General features: G+C 48.9%; 1 non-coding gene across 1 annotated transcript; it reads right to left on the bottom strand.

Moving 5' to 3' along the window:
- Window positions 1-496: 496 nt before the first annotated feature.
- Window positions 497-554, bottom strand: LOC147747056 (U7 small nuclear RNA). The gene has a single exon (XR_015300500.1). It is a non-coding gene; the product is annotated as a U7 small nuclear RNA (small nuclear RNA).
- Window positions 555-14,442: the final 13,888 nt, after the last annotated feature.

Here is a 14,442-nt window from a genome sequence, read left to right on the forward strand (position 1 = left end):
TCGTCCCAAGATGTCCCTGATGAGTAAAATTCAAAAACATTGAAACCCTTTCATGAATGCTAAAAATTATGCTAAGCATATCCCATATTGCTTTGCAGGGCCTTTTAGTTGTATTTTTGCCCATAACTGTGCTTGGGGTGGTTCTACGAGAATGGGACCTCCACTGAATTACTATTTAAAGGGAGCAGGAATGTATAGAACCTGGGAAGAAAAAAACAACACTCGTGACGGAAGGCCCCCAGCGATTGTCACGCCCCCAGCACACACCCACAGCACAATGCAGACACTCCCACAAGGGACTACTTTGCTGGCACAGTTCTTTTACATTTTAAATGTATATGGTGGGCGTCTGCATAGCCTATGTCCTTCTGCTGCAACTGCCCTTTCCAACGCTGTATTGGGTGTTGTGATTGGTGCTGTGGTTCCCGAGTTTACCTGGCCAAAAGGTGCAAGTTCTCTCTTTATAATAGTAGTATAGATGGATTAACCATGAATAGGTGGCTCCTCTTTAAGAGGAACCTTCTAGACAAATAGTAAAGAGCTATGGGGCATATTATCAAGACAGGCTATAAACTTATCGCCGCTTTAGCGGCAGAAAACTGCCGCTAAAACGGCGATAATGGGTTTGATAATATGCTCTATGGAATTCCAATTGAAGCCCATGTTAGATGTGAAGGAAATCTAACATGGGCTTCAATAAGTTTATCGCCTGTCTTGATAACATGCCCCTATATTCTTAACATGTAAAGTTCCAATTCCACGCCATTGTAGTGTAGTTCCTAGTTTCCCACTAGGCCCTGCGCATTGGAATAACATAAACAGTAGTATCGACGTGGAACTGCTTATATTCCAGGCCTCCACTGACTATGCTAAACTTAATTGGGTTGTGTTACCAACTAGCTCAGAGGTCACTGGAAACTTTCTTCTCTGCATAGGAAGTGATCAGCTTCCTTGGCACAGACAAGAAGGGATTCAGTTTTCCAACAACCGTGCAACATGACAACTTTGCTCCTCAGATCAAGAGTCAATCTCTAGGGTCGTGTGAAACAATAGACACAGATTTCACTCAGTCAGTCTAGTGCAGTTTACTTTCACGAGATGTAGAGAATAGAGAGACGGGCGTGTATCAATAAAGGTTAACATTTATTGAACAGTCTTTCTTCTCGTACAAGAGAAATGTATTGCCACAATTGCAATAACTGTTATTATAAAAAGTACGTACAGTAAGATAAGAATTGCGAAATAGAACTGTAAAAGCATTGATATGGTTTCTTAGCCATACAATGGTTTAAAAGTAATAAAACATATATACAGTCATATATACATTAGGCTAACATACTCAACTGGTGCTTCTAACTAAGCCTACCCCAGTGTGCCTGACCTAAGCCTAACACGTGAGAAGGGGAGTAAGTAAGTAGCTTTAAGTTAAGTTGGTTTTGCCAAGGTTTGTTTCAAGAATTCTCGTTTAAGGGTTTAGTCAACACCATACCTCAGAATAGAATGATGGAGGATTGGTATCTCCTTCAGGGGTCTCTCTCGATATCCCAGTCACCCGCGAGGGTAAACCGGAAGCGCCGGGACTGGATTTCTCTGCACGAGAAATGCAGCGGCTTCTCTCTTCAGCGCGTCGAGGAAGGAGGGGTGACAGCGTCCGCGGGCAGCTGGGCTGGATGTCTTCGCAGAGGACGGCTGCACGGCTCCTCAAGCGTACTGCACCATAGGTCGCGCTGTAGCGGCGATAATGGTAATCAGCAGCTTCACCACCACAGGATAGCAGGCTGCAGCGACAGAGTGCTAGTTTTTACCAACACAGGGTCATGCAGGCAGCTGGCATCAGCAACAGGGAACGAACTCGCAGCTCGTATCTCTCTCTCCTTGCTTAAGGCAACGTTGGTAATATTTATACCTGACAGGTGCCGGGTTTGACGCAAGTTTGCTGGACATAAGACGTCAATTAAAGATGTCACTAGGAAGTGACAGTTATCAGTTGCTCATTAGAGTTCCATTACTAATCAAAACATAGCAAGCGGGGATTTCCAGGTTTGCTAAGTTTTTATCTTGTTGAAGAACTCGGAGTGTTATCTAGGAATATCAGATAGTGACTGCTGCTCTGTCATTGCACTAATTGGTCGCAAAGGAAGTAGCAGAGAGTCATGCTGGAATGTGGCTCTGTTCGTGTGAGGCCAGAGATGACTTTTCAGAAAATCGCACTTGAACGGTTATGCCAATATAGGGAATAAATGGATTTATAGCCGAATAGGGGCATAAGGTCACAGTATCGATCAGGAACCTAGATAAGCACGCAACACCATAGGACTAAGTAACACCTACTTTATTTATGGTCCTGATATATATATATACTAGCAACCCGTCCCGACGTTGTCCGGGTATGAATTGCTGCCGGCCAGTAGTATATTGTTTCGTAGGATTTCGTTTTGATAGCATTTCTTATCTGTGACAGGCCTGTGAAACGCTCTGATTCACAGTGCACTGCTGATGCACTTAACAGTGCGCGTTCAGTAGTGTGTGAACTCGAGTTTCCCTACTTTATTTTTACTTGCAATATTATATAGCGCTAACTCGAGTACATGGCATGAGCACAATTTACATTACAGAAGAACACATTCATTGGTGGTGGGCACGGGGAGACAAAGCAATTTGCCTGGAATCACAGGATGCTGAGCTAATGTCGAGATTGGAACGTAGCTCCCCAGCTCTAAAGTTCGCAATTCTAGAACTGGTGGCGGGAGGTGTGTCTAAAAGTGTATGTCGGTGCTGGCCATCAATGAGAGAGACCTGTGCATTTTTCAAATGGGTGGTGAAAAAAATATGAGTATGTTGCTGGAGATGTGAGCCGCCGTGCAACCAATGTACTTACCGGGGGAGGGTAAACACCCATTATTCCACAACTTTCTTTCCGCATACCATCACTCCGCATACTTTTATTACGAAAGTACCATGACTCCGCAATGCCATTATAACGCTTGGCATTACATTTTATATGCTTTTACCACTCATACATTTACAACGAAATTCGTTGTAAATGCATGAATGGTAAAAGCATGTTTTTTGAAAAAAATATTTGGATAAGGTAAGTATGGGTATAGGGGTATATGTTTTGGGGTACTGAGGTATATGTTTTGGGGTGTTTGGGTATTTTAAGGGTTCAGATATAGTTTTGGATATGGGGTACACACCCACAGCACAATGCAGACACGCCCACAAGGGACTACTTTGCTGGCACAGTTCTGTAACATTTTAAATGTATATGGTGGGCGTCTGCATAGCCTATGTCCTTCTGCTGCAACTGCCCTTTCCAACGCTGTATTGGGTGTTGTGATTGGTGCTGTCGTTCCCGAGTTTACCTGGCCAAAAGGTGCAAGTTCTCTCTTTATAATAGTAGTATAGATATATTCACTTTCATTCAAATGAGGAGTAAAAGATCTGAGGGTACTAACAGAAGTTAAAATTGTCAATTTAACACAGAAAAATAAAGAAAAGAAGTAGATGGCATTGCACAGAAAATATTTTTTTTAAACCTTTATTTGGAGACAAGTAGGTACAAGGGAAGTGTACATTCAAAACATACAGTCACATTCGGCCATTACAGTGGTACGTCAGTGCCCAAAAAGCATACAAAACAGAACTACATATGGAGACACGAGGAAGTACAGGGCAAGGCATCAGTCAATACAAGGAGCAACAGCGAAATGTGCAGGAGACATTAAAATACAATGAGCCAGCATGGACGAGCAAGCCAATAAGACAATGCAATATGAATACAGTACAGTAGCGGAGAACACGTGAGCCAGAGGGGACACAAGTATGAGGAGCACTGGATAGAGGGGTGCCGCGCAGGGGTACAATCCGAATTCCCGATAAAAATACCTGTCCGAAGGGAGACTCCCACCCCTCAATAGCTCGCAGGAACATGAGACAGTCAGCCCCCCCCCCCGATATCGGAAGAGCAGCAGGTGTCGTGTAAAATCCCAGCCCATCCCGTTGTCATCAGCCTATCCCCTCACGGTCCTCAAGTTCAGAATCAGAGTCCCGCGCAGCTCTGGTCAGGAGGTACACCTGGAGCGGACTCCAAAAGTCCTTTGGTCTGCATCGAACAGGCATCAATTCAGAATAGATATTATACTGATCCTGACAGTAAATGAGGTCAGTCACCCAGTCCTGAAAGCGCGGCACCCTACCACGACCCCAACAGCAAGCAACCCTACGCTTAGCCAACAACAGGGCCACGTCGACAAATCTACGGTACGAGGCAGGTACGTCCTTAGTGAAGCCAAGTAACATCACCAAGGGGTCAAACGCCACCCCATCCTCCGCCATAACCTGCAGGGCCTCATGAACCTGAGCCCAATATTCCAAAACCCCCGCACAACTCCAAGCCAAATGCAAAAAGTCAGCGCCTTCCGCTCGACACCTAGCGCACCTGTCATCCTCCGCCAAATGAAACCGCAGTTTCCTCGCCGGGGTATAGTAGTACCTCTGAACAAACTTGTAATGGATAATTTTAAGGCGACAACTAGAAGAGACATTGGCCGTGAGCCCGCAACAATATTTCCACTGCTCGTCTGTAATAGGAGCACCTAATTCGGCAACCCACTGCTCGCGCACCCGATTGGTCGGGACCAATCGCTGCCGACGAATAGCCCCGTATAACTTCGACACCAGGTGTCGCCCATCTGAAACCAGCAGCACATGGAGGGGGAGGGTTACCCCAGGCTCCGAAGGATAGTCCGGTAGCAGAGCACGCATGCCCTGCCGCAGGCGGACAAAGTAGAACAGGTCTAGAGGGGAGCAAGCAGCCGAACCGAAGAAATGAGCCTGCGTACGAAAGGCACCTTCATGAAACAAGTCGCCCCACGTAAGAATACCTAGCCGCTTGCACATTCGCTGAAACCCCGTCTCCAACAACAGCGACAGATCCGGATGATAAGACAGAGGCAAGGCCGGCGAGTAGAGAAAGGAAACGTCTAGCAAATGAGCCGTCCGCTTCCAAGCATCCACCGTGCATGTCACCGTCGTGCGGGGCGTTTCCACATCTGACACCTTGCCCAAAACCATCCCCTCCAGTGGGAGCGGGTGGGCGACCCAATGCTCAGCAGCAATCTGGGGCATGAATGGCGTGGGGCGCATCCAATGATAGGCATAGTGCGCCTGAGCGCTGAGATAATAGAGTTCAAAATCAGGGACGTCGAAACCGCCATCAGCATAAGGCAACGTAAGGGTAGCCCAGGCCACCCGTGGCTGCTTGCCCCCCCAGAACAATCGCAGAAGCTCAGAACGAAGTCTACGAAAGAAATAAGCACCAGGATGATATGGGAGGTTTTGAAAGAGATAAAGAAAGCGGGGCAGAACCACCATCTTGATAAGAGACGCCCTGCTGGCCATGGAGAGGGGTAAAGACATCCACCTGGTGACATCATCCGCCAGTTTAGTAATGGCCACACCATAGTTGAGCCGAACCGCGTCTCCTCTATCTAAGGATACAACAATACCAAGATAGCGCAACTCCGAGTCACACCACTCCAAAGGGTAGTCAAGGGGAAACCTGGCCACCGCAGATGTGAGGGGGAAAAATTGAGATTTCCGCCAGTTGATATGAACCCCGGATACACCACCAAAAGCGACCAGCTCCCGCAGGAGTGAATTAAGGTTGTTCTCAGGGTCCTTGACATAGAGTGTGACATCATCAGCATATAAAGAAATGCCGACCTGCCGCTGAAGACAATTAAAGGCGCTCTGCTGATGAAACTGACGTATCCTACAGGCTAGCGGCTCAATAGCGATAGCAAACAAGAGGGGTGAGAGGGGGCAACCCTGTCGGGTCCCTCTCGTGAGAGGGAACGAGGGGGACAGCACCCCATTCACTACTACCCTCGCCATCGGATCAGTATATAGAAGCTTAACCCAAGAGATGAAAATCCTGGGGAAACCCATCCGACAAAGAACATCAATAAGGTAGCCCCACTCGACAGAGTCAAACGCCTTAGTGGCATCAAGAAAGACAGCGGCAACCGGGACAGCGGGATCGATGGTCGACACAAGCGAGAACAAAGTGCGAAGATTGTGAGAGGTGGCGCGACCGGGCACAAATCCCGACTGATCAGGCAACACGATAACGGGCATGAGTTTGGCTAATCTCACCGCCAAGACCTTCGCGAGAATTTTAACATCGCAGTTGAGCAATGAGAGGGGCCTGTAGGAGCCCACATCCAGTGGATCCTTACCCGGCTTGAGCAGCGACGTGATGGCGACCTCCCGCATGGAGCCCGGAAGGCGTCCCTCCTCCAGAGACTCCTCAAACACCTCACGGAGCACAGGGGCCATAATGTCAATATAACACTTATAAAATTCAGCAGGAAGGCCATCCAGCCCGGCGGCCTTCCCATTAGAAAGAGACATGATGGCATTCCTGACCTCCTCCTCCTCCAGGGGCCTGCCTAAGAACTCCCGATGGCCATCCGATAGCCAACAGAGCGCCAACTCGTCGAGGAAGCCACCGTATCGAGTCTCACCCGTCTGCTGTGTCGTGTAAAGGTGTGCATAATGATCAATAAAAGTGCGCTGAATCTCCGATGTATCTCGACAGCGAGTGCCATCCGGAGACACCAATTCCAACACGTCCGACCCATGCCTAGGATGTCTAGTAAGGGCAGCGAGGACCTTACCGGGCCGCTCCCCTTCGCAGTATCGCCTCGCCGTCCAGTATTTCCCCCTGTGCTTGGCCTCCCGAGCAGCCTCCTCCTCGTACTCGGAGAGCTTAGTGCGGAACTGTGCCAGAAGAGCGGGGTCCGAAGTCACCTGCATCCTGCGCTCCAAGTCTCGCAAGTCAGCCTCCAACCTCTCGAGGGTCCGAACAATCAGACGGAGTACTCCACAACTTTTAGAAATAGTGACACCCCGGATCGTAACCTTGAATGCCTCCCAAATGACCTCAATGCTCTCCACAGAGCCCTTGTTTCTAGGGAAGAACGCCTCCACCTCCGCACCGAGTTCCTCCTTGAACACCGGGTCAAGCAAAGCAGTCGGAAACAAACGCCAAGGCGGGCGCGGCCTGTGTAACCCGGGGACGGACAAATCAACCTTCACCGGACAGTGATCAGAATACGTCCGAGCCAAATGTGAGGCCCCTCTTAGGCCAGCCATCAACCCTCTAGAGAGAAATACATAATCCAGTCTCGCCCATGAACGAGCATGTGTGGTGTAATGGGTGCCCTCCCTAGCGGTAGGGTGGGTGAACCTCCAGCTGTCAACCATCCCAGCCTCCTCCACTATCCCCCGCAGCACATCCCTTGCCTGTACATTGTACTGAGGGCTACCCTCCGATCTGTCCATCTGGGCCTGAAATGCAAGATTAAAATCACCCCCCCACACAATGTGAGTAGCATCCACAGCAAGAACATGACCCCACAGAGTGACAAAAAAGATTGGCGTGTCAACATTGGGAGCATAGCAATTAACAAACAGTACAGTGGTCTGCCCAAGCCGTCCCCACAGCAGCACGTAGCGCCCCTCAGGGTCTCCCATAGATCCAAGTTCCTGGAATGCAAGCGACTTCTTAACAAGGGTAACAACCCCACGAACATAAGAAGAGTATGAAGCAAACCCCCTGGCCGCAGCCCACCTTCCGCCGAAAGTGGGGGAGGGAGCGGGGCGCAGATGCGTCTCCTGGAGAAAAGCAACTTGAATAGCATGCCTGTCCAAATACTGTATCACACTGCGACACTTCCTGGCATCATTAAGGCCCCGTACATTCCAGGACAAGATCGAGATCTGATCCACAACAGCAGATGACATCACGTAAAGTAAGGGCCCCGCAGGACCCTATAACCATATACAGGGCATCCAACCACCAGCAACAGCCATTGATAGGTCCGCGCCTCAGGGCACGGGCAGACCTCCACATACGCTCCATACATTTCCCAGTCATCTCCAAAACAACCAAACAGGAACACAACAACACCCCCCCAACCGACCCATCCACGCAGCAAGCCCTCGGGACAGCCTACGCGCAGCGCGCCGCCAAGCCATTCCACACGGCCCACATCACGCACACGTGCTACGCTCGCAGAGTGCGCCCCGGCACGTGGCAGCCCAAAATGGCGGCCGGCGCACTCGGGCCCAAAATGGACGGGAGCACGGATCCCAGAACCCGTCCCGTAAGATAGGAAAGTGGAACAGCCCGGATAGCGGGCGCCCCGACATGTCCGTGCACTCAAACAACAGTAGCAGCTACCAAGGCGAACCAAAAGTCCCAGGCAAACAGACATGGACAGCTTCAACCCCCCCCCATCCACCCACCTGACACCTCCCCAACTATCAGGCCACATACACCCCTCCCCCCCATCCCTCAACACACATCCAGTCAACCAACATAGGACTAGAATCCAAACAAAAGGTAAATATGGGGCACACCCTCCGGGGAACCTTCCAGAGGTGCACGACGCCACTCCCTCACGCCACGCCAGTGTCCGCGCCAACGAGTATCAGGCGGCCCCAGGCGCAGCGCGGGGGGGTGGGTGCCCAGAGCGCGACATCCCATAACACCATCCCGCGGTGCCATCCCAACCCCACAAAAACAGCAAAACGCACTCACTCATCATGATACAGACATAACCCACGCATCAGCAAAAAAAAAAAAATAATAAAATCAAATACGGACAATGGCTAGGCCACAAATACTGAGAAGGAAGCCAGCAGGCCCCAATACAAAAAGTTACATATCCACAATTCTACAAAAACCGGGAAGAAGATAGACAAAGTCCAAAGTCACCAGAATCAGGCGACCTCCTCCTCAGCAGCCGAATGTTCACCCTCCGGATCTCGATCGTCACCACGATCCGCAGCAGCGCGCTCGCGCTGGAGGCGCTTCGCAAAGTCCTCAGCATGCTGTGGGTTGGTGAAAAAATGTTGTTTAGCCTGGTGCGTCACTCGAAGTTTAGCCGGATAAAGCAAGGCGTAGTCCACTTGAAGGTCCCGAAGCTTCCTTTTCACCCCCAAGAACTTCCGACGCTGGTCCTGTACCATCGGTGTGAAGTCGGGGTACATGGTGAAAGACACCCCTTCGAAGGAGAGAGTCCTGTTAGTGCGGGCAGCCTGAAGAGCAGCGTCTCGATCACGATAATTCAATAGGCGCGCAATGATGGGACGCGGTGCAGCCCCAGAGGCCGGACGTGGTCCCAACGTCCGATGCGCTCTCTCGACTATGAACTGGGACGAGAAAACTTCCGCCCCGATGGCGCCCACCAGTAGCCTCTCCACATACGACTCCATTTTGCCCACATTCGTGGTCTCCGGTACACCTACAATGCGTACGTTGTTGCGCCTACTCCTCGCCTCCAACTCCTCGTTCTTGGCGGCAATGACACGCAAAATATTGTCCATTCTCGCCAGCTGGGTGGTATGGGTGGCCGCCGTGTCATCGTGGTCCGAAATGCGCTGTTCCGCCGCCGTCAAGCGCTCCTCATGTACGTCCAATTTCTGAACGACCGCATCCATGCGTGACGATATCTTGTCCACTTTGTCCACTATAGTGGCGAACCCCTGCCTCATCTCCTGCATCATTTGGGCGAAGTCCGGTGGAGGTGGGTGCGGGACACTCTCAGCGACATTCGGGGGGGGACCGCGAAGTTCCAGCTTCCTGGAGCGAACGCGCCCCACGCCTGGCCCCTCCAGAGTCAAAGGACAGTTTGGACTGTTTAGTGTCCGGCTTCCCCATGACGGTGGTACAGAAGGGGAACGAGGCAAATGGAAGTCAGGATACAGGTCGGGCACGAGACCCGGCCAAGCAGAAAGCAGCTCGAATCGTGGGGGCACGAGCAGGCCAGCACGCCCCGCCACTCCCACCGATGAGCAAAGGCCGTCGCCGTTCCCAGCCCAAGGTGGCAAACCCCAGAAACCAAGTATTAAATCCGTGGCACTTCCGTAGGCGATGGTATCCGGACAGGCAGATGGGAAAGCCAAGAAAAGTCCGACAACAAGGGAGAGCCAAGCGTCTCGCCCGGCCAGCGATCGGGCCTGGCGGAGATGGGCGGAGCTAGGCCTACACCCCACGTGCAGAGCCCCGGACTGGCATGACCGGCGACGCCGGGCAAGATGGCATCAGACTTCCAGAGCGCGAGTCGGAGAAACTTGGGACCCTCATAACTTCGGCCAGCAACCTCCGAATGGCACAGGAGTTGGACCGTGGGTGGACAGCCGATATCCCAACCGAACCGTGGGGTCAGTTCAGGGCGCAGCGATGGTAATCAGGATACCTAGGCGGATATTAGCTCCGGGCAGCGGGAGCCTCACGACAGTGCGGCCATTCCGCAGTGCGCCCTCTAGCGCCCCCATTGCACAGAAAATATGCAAATATAAGTACTACAGCCACGCCCTGCTTGAGAACTGTCCTTGACAAACTAAACACCACTCTGGCATAGAACGTGTCGCCATTTCTTTGCACGTTGCTGGAATGAGAGGCGTGGCGTCCATGCTGGATCGAGTTAAATGACGTACAAACGGTAAGATATGTTGCTAACAAGCGGCCATGACAGATTGGGGTAAAATGTAAGCCTTTGACAGAATGACGATAAAGTCGTCTAACGCACATGTCTAGGGAGCTCTTTTTCTGTTAAACTACTAGCTGCTCTCATCAGTCTGTCCAACTGTATTATGTTTCTACCAGGAGTGTTCAGGACAACTATGTAAAAGAACAGATGTAATTTCTTCGTATTCGAAATGAAGGTTTACTTTACTGCCTCTATATTTGCGCCAAGTCCTGATGAGACCCACTGATTTACGCTTAAATAGGTCAAAATATTGGGGCCGATTCACAGAACTTACTTAAGACAAAATCACAAACTTACTACTTTTGGTATTCACAGAAGTTAGGATTTTGTCTTAAGTTTGACTTAAGACAGACTTAAGTTAGGATTTTGTCTTAAGTCTGTCTTAAGTTTGTCTTAAGACAAACTTAAGACAAAATCCTAACTTCTGTGAATAACAAAAGTAGTAAGTTTAGGATTTTGTCTTAAGTTAGTTCTGTGAATCGGGCCCACTAACATTATCGCAACAGCAGGTCAGCTTCACAATATTTTACGAAACTCCATATAATTGAGTTGAATTGTGTCTTTTTACAGCTGATGTGAAATTGAATTGAAAAAGGAGCCTGTATATACTGAAGCAACTGCGGAGGACAGCCCAGCCAAGTACCACGCATTAGGCGTGGGACTAACGCATTTTAATGTGGTGATGCACATCACCGCTCTAAAATGCAAAGTCACGCATTTATATCGCCGTGAAGTTGCTGTCAAGCTGGAAACGGGAGAGCTGCTATTGGCTCTCTGAGCAAAGTATGACAGACCACATCCTACTCTGGCAGTCGCAGTGTGTGCTTGCGATACTACACTGTGCACTCTGCTCTGTTACATTTCTACTTATAGAGAATGCATGAAATTCCATGCCTGCGTTTCCAGGCTGACCTCAGAGCTGCGTTTGTGGCTGCTGCACCCCAGCGGCATTCAAGTCACATGACTGCAACATTGTTCCTTTGCAGAGAGAAGACTAGTTACTAGTGGGCGTGGTCAGGCCGGAACACTTGCGGCACAGGGAGCGGGCGCAGTTATGTTTCTAAAGAGTTCTGAAGCCCCTGGCTGCCTGCGCCTCTCTCATGATGCCCTGCAACTGGACAGGGCTGGTGGAGACTCGTCACAGCAGGCGGCGTCCGCAGACATTTTTTCCGGGGGGGGGGCAAAATGTTAACATCATCACCATCCTCCGACATGATGTGTGCCAGGTGGAGCACAAGAAACACTGGGGCGCAGAACTGGGATAGACTCAATTAAATGCCAGGAATCCAGGACATGTGACTGACCCTGCCACAGGCTAACAAACACCACATGTAGGGAAAACGCTAAACTTTCTGACAGGTGCTTTATCTCTGTGTGCTAGGTGTGCAGACTTCTGGGTCCTCGATCCAACACCAATCAAGGCTGTCTTCAGCACTATTCAATTTTTATCAGAATACTTTAAAACAGCCTATGATTAAAGCACCAGATTAAATATATTGTATGCACAGTGTATGTTAGGGATTATTTGTAGCACACATATTTACCACTATTGGCTTCTTGGTGCTAGAATTCATGATAACTTTTATCCAAAGTTAAAGCACAACGTCAAAGTTAGTAATAAATAATTCAGCAATCACACACGCTAGTGATTTGCCAATCGGTGCTCCATTTACTAGAATTCCCCGGGCATTGCTAAATTTTACACACAATCAATTAATTTATACAAAATAAAATGTATAGGTCCAAATGTTAGCTATATTTTTTAAAAGAAACTTAGAGTCCCTCTACGTGTAGTCAATGTCAAACTGAAAAAGTGCCCTCGTTTAGGGATAGAATAATGGCCAGCTCCCTTATGCGGAAGCCTAGCACCGTAAATGTGTAGCACATGCGGTGCCCGCAGTGGCGGCACATCACAGGTCCAGGGATGCTGAGTCTTACACAGTGGTCGAAGTGGGGGGAAAATAGATGGGGAACAGTGGGTGGAGAACCAAAGGGCGGGAATAACCCAAGGATTGGATCTGTGGGTGGAGCCAGAGGTGTGGCCAGAATGCGCAGACATCCCAATTTTTTGTATTTGTTTGGCATTTCACTGCCCAGTTTAATCAACCAATGGATACACATGATTATTTAAGGTTATAATGAGTTATTGATATTAAAATATATTCACAAAGTGGGATATGCTTCTAATCACAGAATGTACCAAATACGATAAAATGTGGAAACACAAGCCATTTGTCTCCGAGCCATGGAGTTTCTGTCATCAGCACTACTCCCTTTTTCCACAACAGCAGTTCAAACATGAATGGCGAAATAGCCTAGTTTGCAAATGTTTTCTCTAAAATTATGGCTCTGCCATATTTGCCTCATAATGCAAGATCTGCTGCATGACCTGACCATTTAAACTAATAAATTGTTTGTAGCTCAAACATATCAAAAGTTAATATAAAATGTGACTTGTGTTGCTGCAGAGTGGATGGCCTATTGTAAAGGTTGACTGGTCACCTTTCTCACTGCTGCCTTTGTATGTTACACTGGTACAAATAAGGCAAAATCTTTCAAGAGACTGTTAGCATGTGTACACATGTCAAAATAATAAAATATCTGAAAATATACTGCATTAGGCTGCAGCCTTTTTTTTAATGCATAATTTAGTCAACACTACTGCATAATGTTGTCATCCTTTGCTGCATAATTAATCCCAGTGGCCCCACAGCAGGCAGCACATGTCAAAAGTGCTTGTGAATGAAGCCGGGTGACTGTAAGTTTGCGAACTTAGTTTGGTGTGCGTGCAAATCCTGCATTGCCAATCCCTGGTGAGTTGCAGCTACTACTGCTGAAACAAGGCCAATGGAGGTACCTATAGGGGAGGCAGACTGGCCTCAAGGGTAGGGCCAGCCACAGCACTGGTGGTGTCCTGTACACTAATGTTTGTTAGCTCCCCCAATGACCACCTCTGACATGGATTCCCTTACTGCCACCCTTAAACTGTGCCCCCCAAGTCCCCATAACCAGTCTCTTTCAGATGCATTTAATTTGATTTACAGCGCCACTCATACCATTGTAGGGTGTCAGAGCACTTTACATCACACACATTACACAGAGACAATCAATATGTGTGTAAATCACTGTATAGAAAATGTTACATAAGACTAAGGACTACAAGGTGTAGGAGTCACATGACAACCAGACTAGTAGCCCGTATAGTGTTATAGTGATTGGTCTGGAGAAACACAATACCCGGAATTTAAAACGTAATACCATGGTGGGGGTTCTCCTTAATAATCAGAATTGATTTCTGTCCAAAAGAACACTTTTTGGGACATTAGGATACTCAAAGACTGGGGGGAGAGGAGGGGGGGACATAACGCTCTAATTTATACCTTGCAGTTTGTATGCAGCTCTTAGATGACAGTTAATAGCTCACTGTTATAAGTTAGGATTTTAACTTATAAACTGCAAGTAACAAAAGGATCTCTCTGACAAAAGCAGTAGCCCACTGACCTATTTACATTTTGTGCACTTTGTGATCTGCATGGCGCATGTTCTTTGCAGCCTGTACATTAACCCTCTGAGCTACCTTTCCATGAGTCAAAACTTCCACTAGACAAAATTCTGATCTCTCTCTAGGAAGAACATTAATCACCAGAGTCATCATGATATTTTTATTGTTGCCGGAAATTGCTGGAGGCCAGGAAGGAGGCAGCAAGCGTTTTTAAAACCATAATATACTGGCAAACATGATGCCTCCACGTAAAGTCAGCACCTGGTGCGGTCACACTGATTGCACTGCCCTAGAGCTGGCCCTTCTCAAGGGTCCTGTGAACTCAGTGACTGTTGTTCTAGTGTGTGCTGCTTCATAGGCCTGCCCGCAAGACTG

This window comes from Lissotriton vulgaris, chromosome 1_1 (assembly GCF_964263255.1).
Source record: "Lissotriton vulgaris chromosome 1_1, aLisVul1.2, whole genome shotgun sequence".
NCBI classification, from domain to species: Eukaryota; Metazoa; Chordata; class Amphibia; order Caudata; family Salamandridae; genus Lissotriton; species Lissotriton vulgaris.